We start from the raw sequence: 26,985 nt of genomic DNA, 5'->3' as shown, positions 1-26,985 counted from the left end.
CAGGAATTTTCAACCAGAGTGAGCCACAGTTCCTCTCTTGTGAGTTGTCTACTCTCTTGAGAAGTGGCTCCTGACTCTCCTGGGCACGGATAGTAAGAATTACAAACAGATTCTTACTATCTGCATGTTCTTTTCTAGGCATTGGTGGTAGAATATGAACAACATGAAGCACACATTTGCCCAGAGGTGTGGGTCATGTGTAATTTGGAAGGAGTGGATGGCTTTCTGTGGGTGAAACTTTTAACTGATGTAACTAGGTTATTAGGATGTAACCAGTTCTCTCTCTGTTGAAAACTGATTAGAGAGGAGTTCCCCATCATCAGCTTTGAGAACTTTTAAGAAATTAAACCTGTCTGTCCCTCTCTCTATGCAGGAGTTGTGCTTTTGGAGGGATTCCTTTCTTGTGTCATAGGGGACACATGAGCTAGCCACCACATCAGTCTTGATTGGATTATAATAACCTCCTTCTAGACTGCAGGACTCAGTTCTCCCCCAGCCCCCCATCCATTCTCCCATTGCAACTAGTATGAGTGATGTGTATTTCTTTTAATTTTATATTATGAAAAAATGTAAACATTACAGGAAAGTAGAATAGTACAGTGAACTCCATACATCCATCACTCAGATTCAACAATTATTAGGATTTGGCTACATTTGTTTCCCTTTTCCCTTTTTCATTTTTCTTTGTTGAAGTATTTTAAAGGAAATTCCAGACATCATGCCATTTTATCCTAGCATACTTTAGTCTTAAAAAAAAAAAAAAAAGATAATGGCCACAGTGCCATTATCTCATACCATCCTAAGTTAATTCTGATTCCTTGATTTTATCTAACAGAAATTGGTAGACTTCTGGGTCTGTGGTCTGTTTTTGTATGGCCTGCAAGCTGAGAATGGTTTTTACATTTTTAAAGAGATGTTAAAATGCAAAGCAAAGAGAAAAAAAGGAAAAGAAAAACAAGTAATAGAGTTGTATGTGGCCAACAAAACCTAAAATGTTTTCTGTCTGGCCCTTTACTAACTCCTGATTTGATCGAATAAGTGATCTTTCAAAATGCATATCCGAGTTTGTCCCTCTTTGCCTAAAACCCCTCGGGATCAAGTCTGGACTCCTTAGTATGATGGGCAGGGCCTGGTGCAGCCCTTATTTTTGCCCACTTATCCAGCTGTGCCTGCCAGCTTCTGTTCCAGATGTCCAGAGGGTGGTGGACACCAGCCCCTTTGCACCTGCTCTTCCCTCTGTTAGAACTATTCCTCTCTTCTTGAAGTTCTTCCTAGTTCTTTGAAGCAGAGTCTATCCCTACCCCTTCTTCCCTCATCCATGACTAGTGTCTGCCATTTTTATCATGTGTTGGTTGTTTTCCTGCCAGACTCTCATACTAGTTTGCAAGTCCTTATTGGCCAGGACTTGTTTTATCCATCTCTGTGTCCCTAGGACTAGCCCAGTGGCTGGAGAGAAAAGTAGGATATGGATCATTATATAAGTTTGCTGGGAAACACTCAGTCGCAGAGATAACTGAGATACTAGAATGTATCTTCAGTATTGTTTGTAAGGTTAACTTAATATTTTGTTATTCTCTTGGCTGTCTTTACAATTTAGCAGCTGTCTTAGTCCTTGTGGGCTGCTATAACAAAATACCACAGACTAAGTGGCTTATAAACAACAAATTTATTTTACATAGTTCTGGATGCTGGGAAGTCCAAGACCAAGGCCCCAAGGGGTCTCTGTGGTATCTCTTTTCTAAGAACACTAATCCCATTCATGAAGGCTCCACTCTCGTAACCTAAGTATCTCCCACAGACTTCCCACTTCTAATACCATCATTATGTTTTAGTGCTTTTCTGCCTGTGTTTTTGACTGAACTTTTCTTAGTCTTAGTATTGATTAATATGAATTTCATTGCAAACCATCTGTTTTCAATGAAGCTACACATTTATATTGCTCTGTTTTGATTTGTCATTAAGGGGATTGGATGAATTACAGTCAGATGATGGGAAACTCTGCTTCCACCCAAACAGAGGAGGTTAAGCAGGGCTAGAACAGGGAGACTCCTGGAGTCTGCCTAGGTTAGAGAGGTAAGCAGTGAAGTATTTGTGATTTCATGTAGACCCGGCCAGTCAGCAGCCAACCAAACAAGGAATCCGAGAGGACATGAAGGGAACTGAGAATTAGCCTGTCAGAGAGAGGGGAAAGGGTCCATCTGGGTCAAGCATTAGTAAGTGTGGTGTCAGCAAGGGGTGAATTAGCATGGCCCCTTTGGTGTTTAGCAAGTCATTGCAGCTGGCCAGATGCAGAAGGCTTCAAGCACACTAGGTAGCCTGGGAACACCCACTGGGGAGTGTTCACGTGTGCATTTTACAAAATTCTTGACAGTTATTGGAAGAGAATTGGAAAGGGATAAGAACGAAGGTAGGGAGAATATGGCAGGAGTTCAGAAGGGAATTTAGGAGGGCTTAAACTAAGGCCCTAGCCTAGCAGTGGGAATGGAGTGGGGGGTGGTGACATGAGAACTGTGTAGGCAGTGGAATCAGCTGGCCTTAAGCGGTCTTTTGGATGTGCAGTGGCGGGGGAAAGAGAAGTGCCCGAGACGGTGGACGTGAGGCTCTATAATTGAAGAGAGGAGTGTGGGCCAGAGATGAGGTTCTGCAAGACAGCTTGTAGGAGCCACGCATATATATGGGACTGCCCAGGGAGAGCATGTAGAGTCACAAGAGGAGAGGTTCAAGATGGAACAGGGAGCCAGGAACATCCAAGGGCTAGCAGGAGGGGGAGTCGGCACCTGGCCCTGAAGAAGCTAATGCAGCATGGTCTGAGTGGAAGAATTCAGATTAAATAGATGAGGCATGAGGGGAGACGGGACGTGAAGACCACTTTTCCAAGACACAACTGTGAACAGGAGACAGGATGGCGAAAGCAGTACCTGGAGGGGAAGATATAATTGAGAGAATTTTAAATTTACATTTTGACATTTTAAAACTTTGTATTTGGAAATAATTTCAAATATATAGAAAAATTTCAAGAGTAAGAATAGTGAAAAAAATACCCTTTACTCATTTACCTGTGGTTAACATTCTACTTCATTTTGTCTTCTCTCTCTTGCTCTTTCATGCATATCTATCCATCTGTCTATCTATCTATCTATTTTTTTCCTAAACCATTTGAGGGTAACTTACATACATCATGCATGGCCCTTTATCCCTAAACACTTCAGTGTATATTTATAGGGATATTCTCTTGCATAACTACAGTATAATTGTCAACTTGAATAAATTTAAATTTGATATTACTTTTGCCTAACTTATCATACATACTCCAGTTCCATCAGTTGGCACGATTATTTTTTATAAAGCTTGTCCCTTCACTACATATCCAGGTGAGGTCAGGTATTGAATTTGTGGTCAAATCTCTGCAGCCTTCTTTCATATGGAACATTTTTGTAGCCTTTCTTTGTCTTTTATGAAAATGACATTTTTGAAGAATACAAATAGCTTTTAGTAGAATGTTCTTTATTTTGGATTTATCTGATCTACCTGATGTTTCCTTGTTTCATTTCAGGTAATGCATTCTTATAGGTGATGTGTCCTTCTCAGAGCATCACTTCTGGAAGCACATGATGTTTATCTGCCCCCACTGGCAATATTAACTTAAGACCCCTAGCCAAGACTCTCCACTGTGTAATTACTATTTTACCCCTTGTGGTCTGTGGGGGAATATTTTAAGACCATGCATATATCCTGCTCCTTGTCAGAATTTCCCCCTAGATTTAGAATCCATTGATAATTCTCCCCTGATCCAGTCTTTACCTTGATAGTTGCAGAATGCTGAGTTTTTTCTTGCAACTCTACTACTCCCTCCACATTTATCAACCAGCCCTGGCATTCTGCTCTCAGCAAGAGGCCTCCCTTTCTCCCCTGTGTGTGCCTGTATGGACTCATGAAATCCTATTTTCAATGGCTTACAATTCTTTACATAATTATGGAGCCTAAATTCGATGTTGAAGCTAGATCTTGTGCCCACATTTTTCTTTTGTTTTAAGCATCTCCTTATTTGCTGGCGTAACAGGATGTCTCAGCTCCTTTTGTACCTATCCTGCCCCCAGCCTGGAATCCTCCTGCTTCCTTTTACTAGATTATGGTAGTAGAGACACAGAACAAGGTGCTAGATGTGTGCTCGTTAACTCAGGTATTTTTGCTTCTTAGCTGTCAGCAGACAGAGCTAGAGAATATATGTACATTTACACATGTATACATACAAATTTAAATACATGTGAATATACATTTATATGATGTGCACATTTATATATAATTTAGAAATCATGAGTTTACACCAGTACCTCCAATTTGTCCACAAAGGGTTCTTTCTTATCTTCCCCTGTTCCATATTTTTATATTCCTTCTTCCTCCAGGAGGGCACTGGCTCTCAACTAAATCAACACATTTACTCAGTCTCATAATAGATCTAAAATTGTTTGTGAATTGCTTTGCCCATTCCACTACAGAAAGCAAACCTGCTAAAAAGGATTGTTTGCAGCCCTTCCCCACTTCCCCCTCCAGCCTTCCCAAGACTGAGAGTATATAGTATAGTCACATACTATGTACCCAAGTGACATGGGTTAGTTCTTTGTTTCTTTTTGTTTCCTTCTTGTTATGGTATTCATGTGAAACACAAATGAGTTAATTTGTTTCTGTTCACTTTCTGGTTTCACTTTCCCATTTTCTCACTGATTTAATTTTATTCTTTGAATCTGCAGAACATGATCATGCTTCCATGAGTAAAGACTATACAAAAAGCTGTACTCTGAGCATCTCTCTCCCCTCTCCCTTCTGTTCTGTTCCCCCGCCCTACCCCTTATAGGTAACAGGCTTCACTGTTCTGTGGATTTTCTCATTACTGAAAAGATAAGCAGTTGTATGCTTGTTTTTTTTTAATTTTCTTACGTAGAATGTAGCATATATGCTTTTTTCACTTTACAACCTATCATGGAAATTGCTTCCTATCAACTTATAGAAATGTTCCTCATTCTTTTTTAGTTCTCCAGTGTGTATATGTGCTGTAGTTTATTTAACCAGTCTTCTGTGCATGGACGTGTAGGTAGTCTTCCAAATTTTGTAATTAAAAATAAGGCTACGATGAGTAACTTTGTGCATATGTACTTTTGTATTGTTGGAAGTGTATCTTTGGTTTGAATTCCTAGATGGGATTTCTCGATTAGAGAATAATGCATACATAGTTGTGTAGACATTGGCAAATTTCCTTCAACAGGGGTTATGCCAGTTTGCATTCCCAGTAATGGATGAGAATGCGTGTTTCCCCACAGCCTCACCCCCAGAGCATATTGTTAAGTTTTTGAATATTTGCCAATCTGATAGATGAGAAAGGGGATCTTTGTATAGTTCTTATTTGCATTTCTCTTATTACGAGTGAAATTGAAAACATGTTTAAGGGCCATTTTAGTTTTTCTTTTTGTGAATTGTCTTCATGTCTTTTGCCCATTTTTCTGTAAGATTTTTAGTCTCTTTTTCTTCAACTTTTAAAAATTCTTTGTTAGAGATATCACTTATATAAACACTTATATATGATGTATGTTGCAAATATTTTCTTCCACCTTGTTATTTATGTGTTGATTTTGCTTATGGTATTTTTGCCATGCAATTTTACTTTTATTTCTATATAGTCCAATTTATTAATCTTTTCATTTATTGCATCTGGGTCATAGAAAACTTTCTCTATACTTAGGTTATGAAGGCATTCGCCCATGTTTTCTTCTAGCATTTGTATAGTGTTTTTAATATTTAGAGATCTGCTACGTTTGGAGTTTATTCCTGTGAATGGTGTAAAGAATAGATCTAATTTTATTTTTTTCCAAATGGCTTTATACTTGTTCCAACACTATTAAAAATACCGTTTTTGCCTCAATAATTTGATATACCATCTTTATCATATACTTGATTTCTATGTGTAATTGGGATTATTCTGAATTTTTATTCTATTCTGTTTATTTATATACCAATACCACACTGTTTTAGTTATAGCAGCCTTTTGGCATATTTAGATATCTAGTATGGTTAGTTCTCCTCCCTTGTAGCTCTTCCTTTTCTTTTTTTCCCCCTGACAAATTTTGTGTGTTTCCCTGGCAGTTTTAGGGGATTAGTTTTATGGCTGTAGAAACTTGAACATCTTTCTCTTCTCGGGGCTGAGGGTGAGTAGAGGTGGAGGGGCCAAGGCCAAAGGGAATGGATGGAGCAGGGTCCCTGATGTGATGGGAGCAGGATTCAGATGAAAGGTGTGTTGCTGTTGATGGTCTGGAATTCCACTGCCCACCCAGTAGCACTCACATTTTAAATGGCATGGACTGCTCTGCCCAAGGAAGTAAAGAAAGGGAGCAAGGAAATAGGTCATGCCAGCATTCCTCAGTGACTTCTAATGATCTCTTACCTAATATTACTTAATAGTCATTTTGTGAAGCTTTCTCACATGAACCACCTTTTTAAAATGTCTACTGAGTGATTCTTTGTTTTATCTTCCTGGTGATATTCTGGGTTTCTAGCTCCTCCTGTTCTGTAAATTTTCATTCAGAGTCCATCATTCCAATCCCATAAGAATAAGTTCGATCATGAGTGTGATTCTTTATATGTGTCTACTCCAGAGTATATATCTTACTTTTAGTGCCCTTGCTTTCTCGTCACATGTTCACATATAGTTTCTAAGTAGAACTACAGAGTACCAGCCAAGAGGGTCTGATACCCAGGGTAAGAGGGAAAGTCTGAATTTTAACTAAGTCTAATCACAAAGGTCTAAAGTTGGGGAACAACTAGTTTAGAAGTGTTTCTTTTGTTCTCAAGAGTCAGTCTTTTAGCAGGTGGATGCTGATGGAGTGCCAGCTGTGTGTAGAGTGCCTTCAGGGGAACAGAGAGTCACTGCCTGGGCCCTAAAATCTGCTTTGAGAAGGGGTTTACCTTTCCTGAGTCCTGTGGTTTATCCTCAGGTTCTAGCCCTGATCCAGTAACCTGACCTTGATTAAATAATAAAGTAGATGGTATAGCATATAGAACTACCCAAGTGACTGGCATTGTTCTCCATACCTTATATATGTTATTTATTTAATGTAATAGTCAAAACAGTTCTGTTGCCCTCATTTTACAGATGAGGAAACTGTGGCATAAAGAGGTTAAATACCTTTCATACAGGTCATACAGCTAGGTATTTGAACCTAGGCAGTATTACTATCCTTTGCTTGATGGTTTGTGTTTTAGCTTCTGATCTTTGATATGCTCTGACTGCAGTTAGCCTGTTCATAAAGTAGGAGTGAAAGCCTCTGCCTGGCAAGCCAGAGTGTGTTCTTCCATATAGAGTTCCTCCCTGACTAACTGCTCTCCAGGGTCAGTGTTTTCCTTGGAAGGGAAATCTAGGAGGGCCACACCAACGACAGGCAGCAGCAGCTTGTTTTCCTTCTCATGTCTGACATGACTGTCCTCATGATTTCATAACCAATTCCCCAATACCTCTACTCATGTATTGATTTCTCCTTTAGTTTTGCTTGCCTGCCCTCTGCTGATTATGTCTTCTTGGCTTTTGTTTTACTACTCTTTCAGTCTCCTGTTTTTCAGAAATTACTTCTACCCACTGTTTGTTTTTCCAAGACTAGGTGGCATTTTTCAGAAATTGATCAATGTTGCCTTTGGTTCTGTGCGTCATTCCAACCCGTTTCAACTTGGCCTCATGCTAAGCTGTTATGCAAGAATAGAAAAGCTCTCTGTTCCATTGACAATCCAGGGCTCTAGCATTTTAGCATTAGCTCCACAGGGACAGAAATTTTGGCATGTCCACCACTGTATCCCCAGCAGTTAAAAATGGTACCTATCACACAGCATGTAGTCAATAAACATTTGTTGAGTGAATAAGTGAATTTGGATGTAATTCCTTCAGTTTCTTCTAAAGTGAAGGTATCATTTTCATTTTCTTGGTTTAGTGTCACATTTGAAGACGAGGGGCACTGAGGATGAGGAATCAACTGAAAAGTGTGAAAATATTGGAAATGCAGAATCTGTGTGGCCAAAAGTGGAAGGTCTTCACAAGGATCATATGCAGAAATCTAAGGTTGGTGAAACTTGTGATTGGGATAGCAAGGTAGAGAATCAGATGGAAAAGCCTGAGGGGAAAAGAATGAAGGAAGACAAAAGTGGCATCAGGGAAAAGATTGGCAAAACCAAGAATACAGCAAATATAAAGACAGAACAGGAAGATGAGGCATCTGAGAAAAGCTTACATCTGAGCTCAAAACATGTTACACACCAGCCTGTCTGTATAGAACAGAAAAGCAGTGAACAAGGCAAACGTGTGGAGAGCATTAATGGAAACTCTCATCCCATTCTACAGCAGAAAACCAGTGCTGTTAAGAAATCACATAAATGTGATGACTGTGGGAAATCCTTCAAATATAATTCCCGACTTGTTCAACATAAAATTATGCACACTGGTGAAAAACGCTATGAGTGTGATGACTGTGGGGGGACTTTCCGGAGCAGCTCGAGCCTTCGAGTCCACAAGCGGATCCATACTGGGGAGAAGCCGTACAAGTGTGAGGAATGTGGGAAAGCCTACATGTCCTACTCCAGCCTTATAAACCACAAAAGCACCCATTCTGGGGAAAAGAACTGTAAGTGTGATGAGTGTGGAAAATCCTTCAATTATAGCTCTGTTTTGGACCAGCATAAAAGGATTCACACTGGGGAGAAGCCCTATGAATGTGGTGAGTGTGGGAAGGCCTTCAGGAACAGCTCTGGTCTCAGAGTCCACAAAAGGATCCACACAGGTGAGAAGCCCTATGAATGTGACATCTGTGGGAAAACCTTCAGTAATAGCTCTGGCCTTAGAGTCCACAAAAGGATTCACACAGGGGAGAAGCCCTATGAATGTGATGAGTGTGGGAAGGCCTTCATTACTTGCAGAACACTTCTAAATCATAAAAGCATCCACTTTGGAGATAAACCTTATAAATGTGATGAGTGTGAGAAATCATTTAATTATAGCTCTCTCCTCATTCAGCATAAAGTCATCCACACTGGAGAGAAACCTTATGAATGTGATGAATGTGGAAAGGCCTTCAGGAACAGCTCAGGCCTTATAGTGCATAAAAGGATCCACACAGGAGAGAAACCTTACAAATGTGATGTCTGTGGCAAAGCATTCAGCTATAGCTCAGGCCTTGCAGTTCATAAAAGCATTCACCCTGGGAAGAAAGCCCATGAATGTAAGGAGTGTGGAAAATCATTCAGTTATAACTCACTTCTTCTTCAGCATAAAACGATTCACACTGGAGAGAGACCTTATATATGTGATGTGTGTGGAAAAACTTTCAGAAACAATTCAGGACTCAAAGTCCACAGGCGGCTTCATACTGGGGAAAAACCATATAAGTGTGATGTGTGTGGAAAAGCCTATATCTCACGCTCTAGCCTTAAAAACCACAAAGGAATCCATCTTGGGGAGAAGCCCTATAAATGTAGTTATTGTGAGAAATCCTTCAATTACAGCTCTGCCCTTGAACAGCATAAAAGGATTCATACAAGGGAGAAACCCTTTGGGTGTGATGAGTGTGGAAAAGCCTTCAGAAATAATTCAGGTCTTAAAGTACATAAACGAATCCACACTGGGGAGAGACCTTACAAATGTGAAGAATGTGGGAAAGCCTACATCTCACTCTCAAGCCTTATAAATCATAAAAGTGTACACCCTGGGGAAAAGCCCTATAAGTGTGATGAGTGTGAAAAAGCCTTCATCACATACCGAACCCTTATAAATCACAAAAAAATTCATCTTGGGGAGAAGCCCTACAAATGCGATGTGTGTGAGAAATCTTTTAATTACACCTCACTCCTTTCTCAACACAGAAGGGTCCACACTAGAGAGAAACCTTATGAGTGTGACAGGTGTGAGAAGGTCTTCAGAAACAACTCAAGCCTTAAAGTGCATAAAAGAATCCATACTGGTGAGAAGCCCTATGAATGTGACGTGTGTGGAAAAGCGTACATCTCACACTCAAGCCTTATTAACCATAAAAGTACCCACCCTGGCAAGACACCCTACACATGTGATGAATGTGGAAAAGCTTTTTTCTCAAGCAGAACTCTTATAAGCCATAAAAGAGTCCATCTTGGGGAGAAACCCTTCAAATGTGTTGAGTGTGGGAAATCTTTTAGTTACAGCTCTCTCCTTTCTCAACACAAAAGGATCCATACAGGGGAAAAACCCTATGTGTGCGATAGGTGTGGGAAGGCATTCAGGAACAGCTCAGGCCTCACAGTGCATAGAAGGATCCACACAGGTGAGAAACCCTATAGATGTGATGAGTGTGGGAAGGCATACATCTCACACTCAAGTCTTATCAACCATAAAGGTGTCCACAGTGGGCAGCAGCCGTATAATTGTGAGTGTGGGAAATCCTTCAATTACAGATCAGTCCTTGACCAACACAAAAGGATCCACACTGGAAAGAAGCCATACCAATGTAACGAGTGTGGAAAGGCTTTCAATATCAGATCGAATCTCACCAAGCATAAAAGAACCCATATTGGGGAGGAATCTTTAAATGTGACAAATATGGGAAGTCATAGTAGCGCATCACAGAAGAGAACTCACGAGGGAGGGAATGCTCTGGATGGGACCAGGATGAGCATGTCTCTGTAGGAGGCAGAGCTTATCTAGCATTAGAGAACCCAAATGGAAGAAAAATCTTATGAGTATAAGAGTGTCTGAGGTCCTTGTTCATGGCTTATAATTTACATAGTATAAGTGAAACCATGAGTAATTTTCTTCTCTGTGATTTTCAATCATAGCCAGCAAGGAAGGTTCCAGTGTCAAAGTAGTTGAGCCCTTATGGAATATAAAATAGTTCGTACTGGGGATAAAACCTATCAAAGTTATGGAGTATGAGAAAACCTTCAAAATAAGTAGGTGTTTCTGGACATAAAAGACACAGATGAGAAAAAGACTTCAATTAGAAGTCCCATAGTCACCATCAGAAAGTTCTTATTTGGGTAAATTATGTGAATAGAAATGTAGGAAATTCAGGTATAGCTTTGAATTCCAATTACCATTGGTCAGTGGAAAAGATCCAAGAAGGACCTCCAGTAGGCAAATTCAGGGAGAGGCAGGCTTCAGGGAATATAAATTAATATCGTAGTGATCATGAAGAATAACTTTGATTTAACTGATTTGCCGGGAGTGATGACAACTTCTGAAACAAAATTTGGATTTCATTGCAGGAAATGTAAAAAGTGTAGACTTATAAATCTAACAGGAGATGGGAGAGAGTCACTCATAAATAAATTCAAGTTGATTGGACTGTTGTAATGTTGTGCTATACATTATTGAATGGGTGAAACTTTAAAAATTTTCAAATGAACCCTCTCAATGAATGATGAATGTGTGATAAGTGAAAACCTCACACATTATGCTACAAATGAAGAGTTCTACCATGGACAGAAATTCAGCACATTCAATAACTAATGGAACACATCTTCAACATGAATTTGTACCTTACACAAAAAGAATTGATTCAGGGATTCCTATGAATAGGAATGATGAGAAGGAGAGCATTTTATTGCAAGAGCTAAAAAGCTAAGTAGCTGCCAGTAATGGAGGAATAGGAGGAAATTCATGCTTCTTAATCCTGTTAAATGTTTGATTGTGTTACTGTAAAGATTTCATGCACTGCGTGTGTGTATTGTCTGTTGTAAAACGTTGTGAATACTTTATTCAGGGCTCACTCTCGGCCATGAAGAGCCAGATAGTTGTGGCAAGGTAAGGTGAAACTCCAATAAAGGAATTCTTCAAAAGTAAACAGGCTCTGACATACTTTAGGTGGAGTATCATACAGAGAGAGCCATTTGTGTTTCTTATCTTTGGGGGGTAAGTTATACCAGATCCAAACCAAGGAGTGCCCAGAGGACTCATCCCACAGGGCTAGTGGCTCACAGTTCATGAGAGATTAGGTTGTGCCTCCACCAGGAGAAGTGCACGTTGGATTAATCCTCATACTAGGGCTGGATCATGACCCCTGGGAGTGGACAGGCTGTGTGAGTGAGGAGTCACAACATAGAAACAGTTCTCTTGGGAACAGATAGAATTTAACAAAATATTGTTAACTATGTATAAGACTATTAACTAGGTAACTCGAAGAGTGAAAAGCGAGTCTTCTGAGAATTAAGTAACCTGTCTGAGAATACTCCACGTGGGGCTTATCAGTAGAGACCGAGTTGTAAGTCAGGTCTCTCTGGCTCCAAAATCCACTCTTTACAAGAGAATAGTCTCTGGTCAGATAGTTTTCTGATTCTCTCTAGGATTCCTGTTTCCATACATACAGTTTCCATGCCTCTTTTTAGAAGTATTTCTTTCACTTTGCCTCCAAACAAGGTAAGTTTTGATGGAGGAGGGTGGAGGTGGGGGAGGGGTGGTTGTAGAAAAGGGAGAGGGAAAGAGCATTTCCGCCACTCAGTTCCACTTTGAAATGTCATGACCACACTTGCTCTTTGTCCTTCTCTACATGCAGCACTGGCAAACCTGACCCTATCCACAGACTTGTATTAGTTTATTCAGCAAATCCTTGTTGAGGATCTGCTAGGCGCATCCATTGTCCTAGGTACTAGGAAGCAGGAGTAGATAGAGGAGAGAGACCACAGCAAAGCCACCCTAATGGATGCTGAACTAAACTGTGGGCTTTCCAAGGAAAGTGACTTCCACCTACTGGGAAGGGAGGCACTGATGACATCTGAGCAGGATGTTGAGTTGGGTCCTTTTAAGAGAAGAATGGGAAAAATAGGATGGCCTGATCAAAGGGAGCGTTGGAAATGCTCACGCATTGTCCAGAGTGGCTAGTCCCTGGCAGTTCTGGTGTACAGTGGGCAGAAAGGAAAGAGGCCATGGACTATTGATTCCCAATAGTCACTGAGCATCGACCAATCTTTTCATTGGCTGAATATAGGGCCAGCTCTAACTGTTTTAGATGATCAGGTTACTTAAGGTTTCCATGTGGCCTGGGCTGTTGGTGTGCCTGTGGCTTGAAGTCCCCAATCCCCTCACACACACACTCATCTACATGAGCTCCATGTGGACCTAATGCATCACCTACTTTTGAAAGAGACACAGGTTAAATAACAAGGGAGAAGACAGCTACCACAGGAATGGGGATTCTGAGTGCCCCAGCCCACTGAGCACCTCCTGGTGCTCATGTTCCTATTACAGCCTCCATTGACTTGGACACATGGAAAATGGGCCCACAGTCTACCTAGGGCCAGATATGTGGTGCTTGGACTGATCCCAGATGAGGAGGGGTCTTCAGGTGTCCAGCCACTCCAGGCAGACTGTGAAGAACAGATCCAGTGAGCTGGTGCAGCTGCATCTGTTCAAGCCCACCTCAGGACTTGAGCTAGTTTAGGGACCACCAGCCACCACCACCTCCCAGAGGACGTCTGACATGCAAGAAGAAAAATAAAATTGCCAAGGTGTAGGTAAATTGAAACACTGTGTTTCTTAAAATGCCATGTCTAATTCTCAAGGCTAAAAGATAAGTAGAATTGGAATATTGGACAATAGTAGGTAAATTGGAAGCTGGGACATTTGTGTGAAAGCAGGCTGAAGTGCTTGTATTATTTAGGAGGAGGGTAAAGATGCTGTTTAACTCTAGATTTTGTTGAGTTAAATATGGTAAAATGTCATGGGCAAGCACTAGAAGGATAGAAATAAAGTATATAAATCTAAAAATCTGGACTGGAAAATCTCAAAGTCTAGAAAAGAAAAAATGATGTTGAAAAGATGAGACAGTACTTTGTTTCTGGTGAAGGTAGTCTAGGTTCTTTGGATCAGTTTCCCACCTGTTTTTTAAAATGCAGGTGGTGTGCCCTCCCTTCCCCTTAAAAGAGCATGGAGGATGAAAAGACTGCAGTTTAAACAGGTAGAGCTGTTTTAAGATGGGATCTCGTCATCAGAGGTGAACACCAAAGCAGCTTAGGCCACAGACTGTGTTGATGATGCAGCGTTAGGCACCATTTCACCAGCCACAGAGAGTGAGAGAGAGAGAGAAGGATGATAGGGCCAGGTTCACCCAAGATGATGAATCTTATAGGTGACTTTTCTAAAGTTAAACTGGGTTCCCAGAGTACTACACCCTCAGGACAAAAAATCCAAATCTAGACCCATCCCCCTCCCCACCCCCAGGGTACTTTAGAGACTGACCTCGTTACTGAGCATAGCAATAGGGTTGAAGAAAAAGAGAACATCCTGACAATTTGTGGTCCCTGACCAACCCTTACAACCCAGGTAAACACAACCTGAGGCCTGGCAGAAGCAAATAAAACTTCCTCAGAAGAGGACTCCTTCAATTTAGACCTCAGGTAACAATTTTTCAGGGGAAATAGTCAGCAAGCAGTCAAAGATAATCAGGCATATAAGGAAAAAGGCAGCATGACTGGAAACCAGCAGAAAAACAGACCCACGCAGATGTCACATTAGAATTATTGGGTGCGTTTGTGAAAACGACTGCTTAAAATATTTAAAGATGTATTTGGCAACAGATGGTGAAACAGGAGGAATGAGAATTGGTGAGCTGAAAGATAGGTTTGAAGTTATCCAGAATGCAGCATAGATATAGAGAAATATGGGAAAACACAGAAAGATGGGATGGTCTCACTAGGAAGTTTTAACATATATTTAACCACAGTCTTAGAAGGCAAAGACGGAAGAAAAGGGACAAAGGTAATTGGGCTGAGGATATTCCAGAACTGATGAAAAATAACAGGTCTATAGATTTAAAAGCTCAAAGAACACAAATAGGATAAATTTACAAAGTCATATCTATGTGCATCATAGTGCAACTGCAGGAAATCAAAGAAAAAAAATTAACAGCCAAAGATTTAAAAATTACCTTCAAAGGAACAGACTTCTCAACAGCAACAATGGAAGCCAAATGAGTGGAATGAAAATGTCAGTATAAAGGTAGAAAATAACTGTCAACCTAGAATTTTATACCTGATGAAGATACCTCTTGTGAATGAGGACAAAATAAGCACATTTTAAGACAATTTGTTTCATTCATTCCCTGCTGACCCTCACTAAAGGAAATTTTAAAGAATGCACTTTAATATAGAAGGAAAGTGATCCCAGGTGGGGTTTTGAGATGCAAAAAGAAAGAACAAAATATGTGAGCAAATGTAACAACATTTTATACCAAACAATAAAAATGTAGAGTTGTTAAGATAGGCTTAAAATACCAGACAAGACTGATAAATAAGAGAGAGTAAAAAGGATTGCGGTATTAGGGTGAAGGTTTTGGTTACTTTTGTGAATATTGTAAAATCTAGAGGAATCATAAAAATACAACAGATTTCAATACTAATAGAATATTTTAAGCAAAAAGGTAAATTTAAAAAGAAGGGTGACACTACTGGGCATATTCCCTGAGAAAACCATAATTCAAAGAGTCATGTACCAAAATGTTCATTGCAGCTCTATTTACAATAGCCAGGACATGGAAGCAAGCTAAGTGTCCATCATCGGATGAATGGATAAAGAAGATGTGGCACATATATACAATGGAATATTACTCAGCCATAAAAATAATTGAAATTGAGTTATTTGTAGTGAGGTGGATGGACCTAGAGTCTGTCATACAGAGTGAAGTAAGTCAGAAAGAGAAAAATACCGTATACTAACACATATATATGGAATCTAAGAAGAAAAAGTCATGAAGAACCTAGGGGTAAGACAGGAATAAAGACACAGACCTACTAGAGAATGGACTTGAGGATATGGGGGAGGGGGAAGGGTAAGCTGTGACAAAGTGAGAGTGGCATGGACATATATACACTACCAAACGTAAAATAGATAGCTGGTGGGAAGCAGCCGCATAGCACAGGGAGATCAGCTGAGTGGTTTGTGACCACCTAGAGGGGTGGGATAGGGAGGGTGGGAGGGAGGGAGACGCAAGAGGGAAGAGATGTGGGAGCATATGTATATGTATAACTGATTCACTTTGTTATAAAGCAGAAACCAACACACCATTGTAAAGCAATTATATTCCAATAAAGATGTTAAAAAAAAAAAAGACCAAAAGAAGATGGTAAATCTTCCACAAAATACCAATATTTACATTTAATTTAATTTCACTAAATGACAAAGATTGTCAGACAGTGTCTGTTCGGGCTGCTATAACAAAGTACCACAGACTGCGTGGCTTTTAAACCACAAAAATGTTAATTCTCAAGTTTAGGAGGCTGGAAGTCCAGAGTGATTGGAGATCAGCATTGTTGGGTCAAGGCTTTCTTCAGGGTTGCAGACTTCTTGTTGCATCCTCACATGGCAGAAGGGGCTGGGGAGTCAGGTGGGGTCTCTTTTATAAGAACACTAGTCCCATTCATGAGGGCCCCACCCTGATGACCTAATCACCCCCCAAAGGCCCCCACCTCCTAACACCATTACACTGTGTATTAGGGTTCCAACCTGTGAATTTTTGGGAAACACAAACATATAGACCATAGCACATAGGGCGAAAGTACAAAACCCCACTATGTTGCTGCTTACAAAAGACTCAAATATAAGGACACAAAGTCTGAAAGTAAAAGAATGGAAAGAAGTTATATGAAGCCAGTAGAAAACTGGTGTAGCTCTACTAATATTAGATGGAACAGGGACTTCAAGGCACAAACCATTCCTAGAGATAAAGGGAGGTGTTACATTAAGACAAATTTTCAGGGAAGAAAAAACACTGGGAAGATAGAACAGTTATAAGTTAGTATCTACCTAATAAATATGTAGAACTCAAAGGAGAAATATAAAATCCACACTCATGATGAGAGATTTTTTTTCACCTCTCTTTAGTTAATAGGACAAGCAGACTACAAATTGGTAAAGACACAGATTTAAACAATAAGATTAACAAGCATTCTAACACATATGCATGGAACTATGCACCAGTGTATCAAGGATGCATATTTTTTGTCAAGAACACATGAAACATTTTCAAAAATTGATCTACACAATGGCATGTGTCAATTATATTCCAATAAAGCTGGGGGGGGTGGGGTTGACATATATGCTGGACCATAAAGTAAATCTCAACAAAATTTAAATAATTGAAATTAAATTAGAAAGTAATAATAAAAAATACCTAGAACATGTCTATTATATTCATAAATTTACAAATACACTTTAAAATCATGGTTCAAAGAAGAAAGTATTTTCAACTGAAGGACAATGAAAATACTACATATCAAAAGCAGAGGGATATTGCTTAGGCAGTGCTTAGAGAGAAATTTACAGCCTAGAAAGATATTTCAGAAAATCAGAAAACCTGGTAATCACCAAAGCAACATCTCAAAAAGTAGAACAATCAAAATAAATCCTAATGAAAGTTAAAATAAGGAAGTAATAAAGAGCAGAAAAAAACAAAATAGAAAAATATAGAGAACAGAGCCAAATGTCTGTTTCAAATCTGGTGAGACTGATCATGAAAAAAAGAAAGCATGAATAACCAAAGTCAGGAATAAAAAGGGGGAATGCAGAGAACTGTAAATTTTTCTTCTCTGAATATACAGTGACCTCCTTGCTCTCTGCTATTCTGAGAGAATAGCTCACTCCTAAATTCCTGAGTCAACAATTCCGGGAACAGGATGTAACAGGCACAATGAGCCAAATCAGGAAGTAAAACTAATTTCTGTAAGATTGCAATACTGACCTGACCAAAACCCACCCAAATCGCAGTGTTCAATGCTGCTTTTGTTTCTTTCCCCTATAAAACCGCTTTCATTCCTCAAGTTTGATGAGACATTCCCTTTAAAACTCCCTGTTGCAACAGTTTGAAAAAATTCCCTTTTAGTTGAAGTCTCAGCAAATTTCTAAAGTTTTATGTTACAAATGCTACAGACATTAAAACAATAAGATACTATGTCACCTTTTTTTTGCCAATAAATTAGAAATTTTATGTGAACTGAGAAAATTCCTAGGGAGGGGAAAAACTTAACCAAAACTTACTAAAGGTCTCACAGCTTATGGATGTGGGGAGTATGGGAAAGACTCTGAAATGAGTTCAGTTCATATGGAATTCACAGGAAGGGCAAGCGGAGGGAGGAGCAATAAAACAGGAAGAGAAAACCTTAATAAACAGTGAGTTTAGAAAAGGCTTCCATAGGAGTGTGCTCTCTATTTCTAGCAAATTTGTCGGAAAGTGAAAGCCTGAAAAATAATTTCATCTTGGTTTACGTACAGAGACACTAAGGGTGAAATGGTACTGAATACCAGTCATGCAATGCAAGGAACTTTTCCCTTATGAGATTCAAACTGAGAAATGGTCACCTGAGGATCAGTTAGCTGAGGACAGACAGTGGGGACGTGAAGTCTGCATCAGGAACTTAAGGTTTCCCATGGAGTTCCCTGGGAGGTCTCTCCATGCCTCTTCCCCAGCCTCAGCTGAGGGCCTTGGCTGGAGACAATGCAGAAGGAAGTCAGAACACTTAACTCGATTCTTCTTTCCTTTGAGTGTTCCCATTTAGACCTGGCAGTTCTTCTCAGGCTATGAATAGTATCAGTTATGCTCAGGAAGGAGTTTGTGTGAATCCCTTGTAGAGAGGTGACATAGTGTAGTAGCCAAGAGCACAGTCTCTCCGCCATGAAGCCTGGGTTCAAATAAGGACTCTTTCACTTATTCCCGGATGACTTAGACAAGTAACTAAACCTTCTGTTTTTTGCTTGTGTGTCCTCATCTACCTCTTCTTGGGATAATAATAGTAACAACCTCAGAGGTTGTAATGAAGGTTGGAGAAGTTAGTGTTATTAGAGCCCTTAGAAATGTGCCTGTACTGAGAAGCATTTGTAGAAGGGTGTGGGAAGTAAGTCTGGCAGTGTGGTGACCCCTGTCCAAGGATTCAAACATCTGGACACTCAGGCAATGGAATCTAGGCCCTTCCTCAAGCCAAGAAAATCCTCCAAGGGCCACCCTACACAATATTTGAGAAAAAAAATTTTCTTGGATAAGTTTACTCAGTGGTATCTTGCTTCTAAGCAAGAAATCCACTGTTTCTAAGCAAACATGCTTTGTCTTTTTTATTCTGGAAAAGGGGTCAACAGGAGGAGCCTCCAGCTCTAGTCCAGTGATCAAGAGTATGGGTGGGTCAAGGGCAGCTTCACACTTTCCTTGCTGGCTAAGCAGCCTGCCCACTCATGTTGTACACATTTTGCTCTCCACTTCCTCCCCACCTCTATGTTTTCTTGGCAATAGATGTGCTGGCGATTACTGAAGTAAGGGTTGGTGAGAGCCAAGCTTCCACCATCTTAACCATGGGGTAAGTGTTCCTTAAGTTCTCAAAGAATAAAAGGAGGCCCTGGGATGGGCAGGAGAAGTTCCTCTGGTCTTGGATGCAAACCTTAGGGCCAGTATTTCAGTGAATGCAATAATTATGTCTATAATTTCCCCATCTGTAAAATGAGGGAAAAGACCCAACTCACAATGTTGCTCTGAGGATTAATTAAAAAGCACTTTGTATTTTTGTAAAACTTCATACGAACATTATTGTCAAGTTAACTAATGATCTATCCCATTTTTTTTAAAGTTAAAGGAAGGTAATAATGAAGATGAGAGCAAAAATCAATGAAACAGAAAGCAACACAACAGAGAGGATCAAAGGTCAAGGTTGGTACTTTAAAAAGAGAATTAAAATTGATAGACCTCTGGTGTGATAAGAAAGAACAGAAAGCACAGATAATTACAACAGATCCCATAGGTTTTTTGTTTTTTTTTTTTCTGTATGTGGGCCTCTCACTGCTGTGGCCTCTCCTGTCGTGGAGCACAGGCTCCGGACACGCAGGCTCAGTGGCCATGGCTCATGGGCCCAGCCGCTCCGTGGCATGTGGGATCTTCCCGGACCAGGGCACAAACCCGTGTCCCCTGCATCGGCAGGCAGACTCTCAACCACTGCGCCACCAGGGAAGCCCCCACAGGTTATTTAGAAGTATATTTTTAATTTCTAAACATATAGGGACTTCTTAGTTATATTTTTTGTTATAACATTGTGGTCAGAAATCATACTCTATATGATTGCTATCCATTGAAGTTTGTTGAGATTTGTGTATGGCCCAGTGTGTATTTGACCTTAGTGAAGGTTTCACAGGCACTGGAAAAGAACATGTGTTCTGCAAATGCTGGGTGCAGTCACCTAGATAAAGACATTAGATCAATTTTGTAATGTATTGTTCAGATCTTCTCTGCTCATGAGTTTTTATCTGCTTGTTCTATTGATTAATGAGATCATTGTTGAGTTATCCATTTCTATTTACAGTTCTGTGAATTTTGCTTTATATATTTGAAGTCGTTATTAGGTGCATGAAAATACAGAATTGTTATATCTTCCTGGTGTATTGAAACTTTAAGAAGTAAAACTCTATCTGTAGTAATGCCTTTGGCTTATTTTGGCTATTTTTTTCTGGTATTAATAACATCAGCTTCTTTTTGGTTATTGTTACCTGGCATAGCTCTTTCCATACTTTCACTTTCAGCCTTTCTGTGTCCTTATTTTAAATGTGCCTCTTGGAAATAGCATATAGTTGTTGCTGTTTTAAGTTTGATAACTTTTTTTAACAAGAGCATTAGGCCTTTAATATACAACTTCTGTTATGTTTTGCTTTCAATCTTATTCACTGATTTTATTTATCCCACATAATCTTAAGCCCTGTTATCTCTTTTCTTGCTTTCAGATTGGATTAGAATTATTCTATTAGAATTCTATCACAATTATTCTATTATTCTATCTTTCCCTCTGTTGATTTGGAAGTTGTACACTTTTTCCATTCTTTTAATGGGCAAGGAATTAAAAGATCCATTCTTGACTTATCAAAGCCTAGTGATAATTGATACTTTTATCTTCATCCTAGACAACGCAAGGATCTTAGAATACTTTAACTATTTATCTCATCTTATATGCTATTGTTTTTGTGAATTTTAATTATGTATGTATAAATGTATAGATATGTATTAAAATACATTATTATTTTCTACACCAAATATTTATTTAGATTTATCCATATATTTACTGTTATAATTACTTTCCATTGCTCTTCATTCTTCTCTCCCTCCCTAACTTTCCTTGTGCAGTCATTTTCCTTGTGTCTGAAAAACTTTCTTTAAAACATTCTGTCCTGTTAGAGGTAGAACTTTCCAACTTTTGTTTGCCTAAAAACAGCTTATTCCACTTTTGTTCTTTTTTTTTGGAATTGAATAATGCCATTTATTTATTTTTTATTACTTAATTAATTTGGCTGTGTTGGGTCTTAGTTGTGGCATGCAGGATCTTTCGTTGTGGCACACAGGCTTCTCTCTAGTTGTGGCACATGGGCTCCAGAGCATGCGAGCTCAGCAGTTGTGGCGCACGGGCTTAGTTGCCCTGCATCATGTGGGATCTTAGTTCCCCAACCAGGGATCGAACCCACGTCCCCTGCATTGGAAGGCGGATTCTTAACCACTGGACCACCAGGGAAGTCCCCCACCTTCGTTCTTAACAGTTATTTTTTCTGGGAATAAAATTCTAGGTTGAGCATCACATTCTTTTGTCACATTAGAGGCATCAAGCCACCAATTTCTGACTTCTTCTCTAGCTGAGGAGCAGTCAGCTGTTCATCTGCCTGTTTAATATGTTCTTTTGTTAACGGCTTCTTTAAGATTTTTTCTCTGTCTTTAGTTTATTCCAGTTTTACTATGATATGTTTAGGTATGGATTACCTTTTTAGTAAGTAATCCTGCTTGGGATTCTTAGGGCTGTTAAATTTGTAGATATGTATCTTTCTTCAGTTTTGGTAAATTTTCAGCCACTGTGTGCTTGAATATTTGTTCTATACCATTATCTTTCTCTTTCCTTCTGGGACTCCAAATAAAGGTATGTTAGACCTTCTCACTGTATCTCTTATGCCTCTTAATCTCTCATTTCCATCCCTTTGTCCCATCACTCCCTACCCAGGCTTCATTCTGGATATAATTTATCTTCCAGTTCACTGTGTAATCTGCTATTAAATATATACTCTATTTTTCAGTTATGGACTTTCCATCTCCCTCCTTTCTTATAATTTGCCAAATTCTCAAATTTGTCTTTTATTTCCTTGAGCATTGTTATTTTAAAAGCTGTATCTGTATCAGCTTTCTCTGATCCCTGAGTATGTCACCAATCCCTTGCATTAGATTCCCTCCATCCAAATACTTAGAGTGGTTTATATGTTCCTGGTTGGAACCTGACTGTCACACTGCTATCTGCCAAGCTCTCAACCCTGCGCCTTATAACTTTCTACAGAATTCTTTCACAGCCTTTCCTTAGACTTTTTAAATCTTTTAGCAAAAGGGAACTTGGTTCAGGACCTTTAGAAGTTGTGGTCTAAAGCCAAGTAACTCACTGCATATTTTATACCATAATTTATTTATCCAGTCACCTAATGATAAACACTTCAGTTGTTTCCAGTTTTTTTCTAGTATAAAGAGTACTGCAATAAAATATATTTCCTTACCCTCAGCAGAATTGCTAAGAAAAATTTGCTTTTAAATTTTTGATAGATATTGTAAAATTGCCTTCCAAAAATATTACAACTTATAATTCCAACCATGGTGTGTGAAACTTTCTGGTTCCCATACCTTCACCAACACTAGGTGTTACACATGTTTTTCACCTTTGCCAAGCTGATATTTGACAAATGGTATCTTGCTGGGTTTTTTTTTTTTCAAAATTAAAAAAAAATCTTGAAATAGTCTCAAAGAAAAATGGAAATTATAGTTTAAAACTGTTTTTTCCCTGAATCATTTGAGAATTAAGTTCCTAACAAGGCACCTCATTACATCTGAATACTTTTAGTGTATATTTCCTACAAGCAAGGACCTCCTACATCGCCACCACACAACCATCAAAATCAGGAAATTAACATGGATTCATTACTATGAATGCTCTGACTCCATCCAGATTTCTTTAATTGTTCCAATAATGTCCTTTGGAATAAAAAGACCCAGTTTAGAATTATGTGTTGCTAATTCATTTTTGCTTCTTTTTAGTTTCTTTCAATCTAGAATAGAGCCTTAGTCCTATTCTCAAACTTGAGCAAATGTCAGAATCACATGGAGGGCTTGTTAAACACGGACTGCTGGGCCCCAGAGTTTCTGATTCAGTAGGTCTGGGTTGGCTGAGAATTTGCATTTCTATAAGTTCTTAGGAGAGGCAGATTCTGTTGGTCTGGGGACCACATTTTGGGAACTGCTGTTCTAGAACCTCTCCACATTAAAGTCCTCCAGCCCTGACTGGTTCCCGAGAGTTCATGAGGCAGTCAATAGGCTTGTGCATAAGGTGGAAAGTCAACACATAGTCTTGTCTTCTTAAAATTTAAAATAACGCTTCATACCATTAATAGGTACTTCTTTAAAAAAGGAATTACCGAATTTGGTTGTATTAGTTTCCACTTGCTGCTGTAACAAATCTCCAAAATTTGGTGGCTTAAAACAATGTAGATGTATTATCTTAGAGTTCTGGAAATCAGAAATCTGAAATGGGTCTGAAATCTGAAGTTGTGCTAAAGTCAAGGTATCAGCAGGAGTTGTATTCTTTTTGGAGGCTTTAGAGGAGAATCCATTCCTTGTCTTTTTTAGCTTCTACAGGCTACCTGAGTTCCTTAGCTCATGGCCCCCTTCCATCTTCAAAGCAAACAATGGCCAGACAAGTCTTTCTCATGCTGTATCACTCTGATACTGACTCCTACCTCCCTTTTTCACTTACAAGGACCCTTGTGATTACACTGGACCCAGGGGGATAATGCAGAATAACTACCTCATATCAAGGTCCTAAACATCTGCAAAGTCCCTTTGCCATGTAAGGTAACATATTCATGGGTTCTAAGGATTAGGATGTAGACATCTTTGGGGTCCATTTTTCTGCCTACCACAGTGGTGAAAACCACTAGCTGTGTATCAAAGTCTGTTCTCTCCTGTGGGCACACAGCTAGACTAATATCTTCCAGCCCTTTTTATAGTTGGTTGAGGACACATGACTAAGATCCCTCCAAAGGAATGTGAACAGAAATGTGTGTTCCTTCCATGCCAGGTCCATGAGAACCTCCTTTGCATGCTCTGCATGTTCTTCCCACTTTCTCTAGACCTTAGAGCATGGTGGAGCCTGTGTGCCTTAATGATCAACAAGAGAGGAACTACCCACTGACCTGAATACCCATCCTGGACTGCTAACGGTAAAGAATTAAATTTCTATAGCATAGAGGCTACACTGTAGAGCCATTGTATTTTGAGTCTACTTGTTATAGAACTTAGTCAGTCCTAACTAATACACTAACAAATGAGCATATTTCTTTTTTTTTGAATTTTATTTTATTATTTTTTATACAGCTGGTTCTTATTAGTTATCTCTATTATACATATTAGTGTATATATGTCAATCCCAATCTCCCAGTTCATCCCACCACCAGAGAATATTTCTTGATTCTCAATGCCCATTTTTCATAAGACCTACCCTCCTATTTCCCTAAGAAGACTGAGGTCATCTGAAATAGGCAACCACAATTTTTCACCTCTCCCCTTCAAACATTTATTGTGCAACAGGTACAATACTACAGGGCAGGTACACTACTAAGACCTGTGATGCCTGCTTTTTTATGTCTCTTTGAGCATACTTTACTTTCTTGTTGCCTTTTCTAAACCAGGTCCCCTTCCTTCAACTCTATGCCCCTCCCCACCTTCTCAACTTTCTCCTCTCCACTGGCTCCCTAGCTTCCACTTTCAAACATGCTGGCTTTGACCCCAGTGTTAAGTCAGCCTTCCTTTACTCTGTTGTACCCTGAAATACTTCTCTTTTCATGTGCTTCCTTGCACTGTCAGACTTCAGGGAAGAGTGGATGGCAGCTGGGGCCTCACTTTTCTCCCGCTCTACACCTCTTTTCCACCATTCAATCAGGTTTCCACATCTGCTTATCTAACTGAAATTTCCTGAGTCCCTCCTTGGTGCTAGAGATGAGGCAAGAATGAGAGGGTTGCTACCTTTATGCTGCTTCATTCCAGTATGTAAAACCATTAGATGGTCATGACAGTGACAGGGAGACAGGTAAGCAATGGTGGCAGAAATGATAGAAATCCAGAGTTAGGAGGGAGTGGAGACTGACCTGGTTTGGAGGTTCAGGGAAAGACAAAATGAAGAGGCAGTGTTCAAGCTGACAGCTGAGGGCTGATGGCTGAGGTTGAGTAGGTGTTAGCCAAGCAAAGGAGGAGGGAGAAATTTACAGGTAGATGGACGCACAGCTGGAGAAAGACTGACTTTGGAAGGCACCAGCAAGCACACATGGTAATTGGGGTCAAGAACGGGTGTGAAAGAGAGGAGAGTACTCTGGGGATGGGGTAGGGGATGGGGGCTAGGAGTTGGTGGTGGGGTAAGGAGAGGAGTTGTTAGGGAGCAAGATGAGGCATGGGGGGTCTGGGGGGGCGCTCCTGAAGTCATAGCTCAGACCCCGATCTCTGCCGCTGCGCTTTCGGAGCCTCCAGAAGTGCAATCCAGACCACCCTCCTCCCTGCTCCACAGCTCAAGGAAGCAGGGGACTCAGATTTTGACTAAAGGCCCATTCTAGCTTATCAAACCATGAGAGACACCAAGAAGAAGGATGAGAACTGCGGCTCCTTTTCTCCTAGCTTGTTTTCCAATGATTTTTCCCCTGGCTGCCCTGTCTCCTGCAGAGGAGAGGGCCTGCATGTGTGGGGCTGCTAGCCAGGAAGCCCTGGATCTGATTCGCTCTCCTGAGGTCCTAAGCGCCAAGCTATCCTGGGGCCGCCCCACAAAGATCCCAGATATGGGAGTGAGGTGGACTGTGAGCACTGCAGAAGGAGCTCTTGGTGCATAACGACTCCACCCATATCCTGCATTTAGAGACAGACAAACACTAGCATAGTTTTTAACAGCTCAAGGCCATGTCCCTGAGGATGACTACTCCAGCCCCCTGAAGTTCCTGCCTGGGAAAACTCAAAAGAATGTTCTGTTTGTTCCAGCCAACACTTGAAGATAGGGTCCCTGTCTCCCAGTCTCTGTAGGAGGGTAGGAGCCTAGCTTCCGTAAATGTCAGTTAGCAAATCCCAATGGCTTAATCCCGCTTTTTGTTTGTTTCCATTTCCCTGACTCTGCTCCCACCCTTCCTCATTTCCTCCTCCCTACTCCCTCATTCTCCCTTTAAAACGCCCAGTTCTACACAAATTGAAATAGAGTTTAGTTTACACTGGACCCTCTTCCCTATTGCAATAGTTATCGAATAAAATCTGTTCTTACTGCTTTGATTAGTATCTAGCTTTATCTTTGACAGCTGGAAAGTAGTATTTCATCCACCTCCCCCATCACCACCAATTAGGATGGTGATGGATGCTTTAAGTGAGATCTTAAATGAAGGTAGTTTAGACAAGATGAAGGTCTGAAACAGCAGCTCAGGGTTGCTATGGTGGCTCTGCAATCTTCAGGGACTCAGGCTCCCATTATCTTGTTACTCAGCCTTCTCTTGTGCTGCTTCCTTCCTGTGGGCCAAGGAGGCTACCCCAGATCCAGCCTGCATTCCAGTCAGCAGGACCTTCCTGGAGGAGCAGGATGTGACAGGCACACTTGGCTCAAGGGGAGATCAGCATTTGCCTTGAGGGGAGTCCTGGAAATGGGGTGGGGGCAGCCATGACACCTGACAAATACTATCCTCATGTCAGAAGAAGAGGCAAATATGGGGATAACTAGCCCCCCCTCCCATCCCACCTCACCTAGTACCTCTGAAGACACTGGGTGAAGGGGGACTTTGGTGGTAATTACTGGGGGAGAGTGAAGATGTAGCACATCCATTGTGAAGACATTTCATGAGGAAACCCAGTAACTGCCCTTGAAGCAAAATGGAATTTTTCAATCTTGGTATTCTTGGTATCTTCTCCTGAGGTTGAGAACTGTTAGGTATGAGTGTGG

The 26,985-nt window shown here is 40.3% G+C and overlaps 1 protein-coding gene across 1 annotated transcript in view; it reads left to right on the top strand.

The window, feature by feature from the left end:
- MGAT1 (alpha-1,3-mannosyl-glycoprotein 2-beta-N-acetylglucosaminyltransferase) overlaps positions 1-26,985 on the top strand; it is a 75,548-nt gene that overhangs the window by 2,098 nt on the left and 46,465 nt on the right. Inside the window, exons 2-3 of the mRNA XM_082620868.1 lie at positions 7,968-8,095; positions 19,597-19,676. The gene's annotated coding sequence lies outside the window, so the exon portion shown is untranslated. The remainder of the gene's footprint in view (positions 1-7,967; positions 8,096-19,596; positions 19,677-26,985) is intronic.

The sequence above is a fragment of the Mesoplodon mirus genome (genome assembly GCF_964341445.2).
Source record: "Mesoplodon mirus genome assembly, chromosome: 5".
NCBI lineage: Eukaryota > Metazoa > Chordata > Mammalia > Artiodactyla > Ziphiidae > Mesoplodon > Mesoplodon mirus.
The sequence above is the reverse complement of the archived record's forward strand: the minus strand, read 5'-3'. Positions and strand labels throughout refer to the sequence as shown.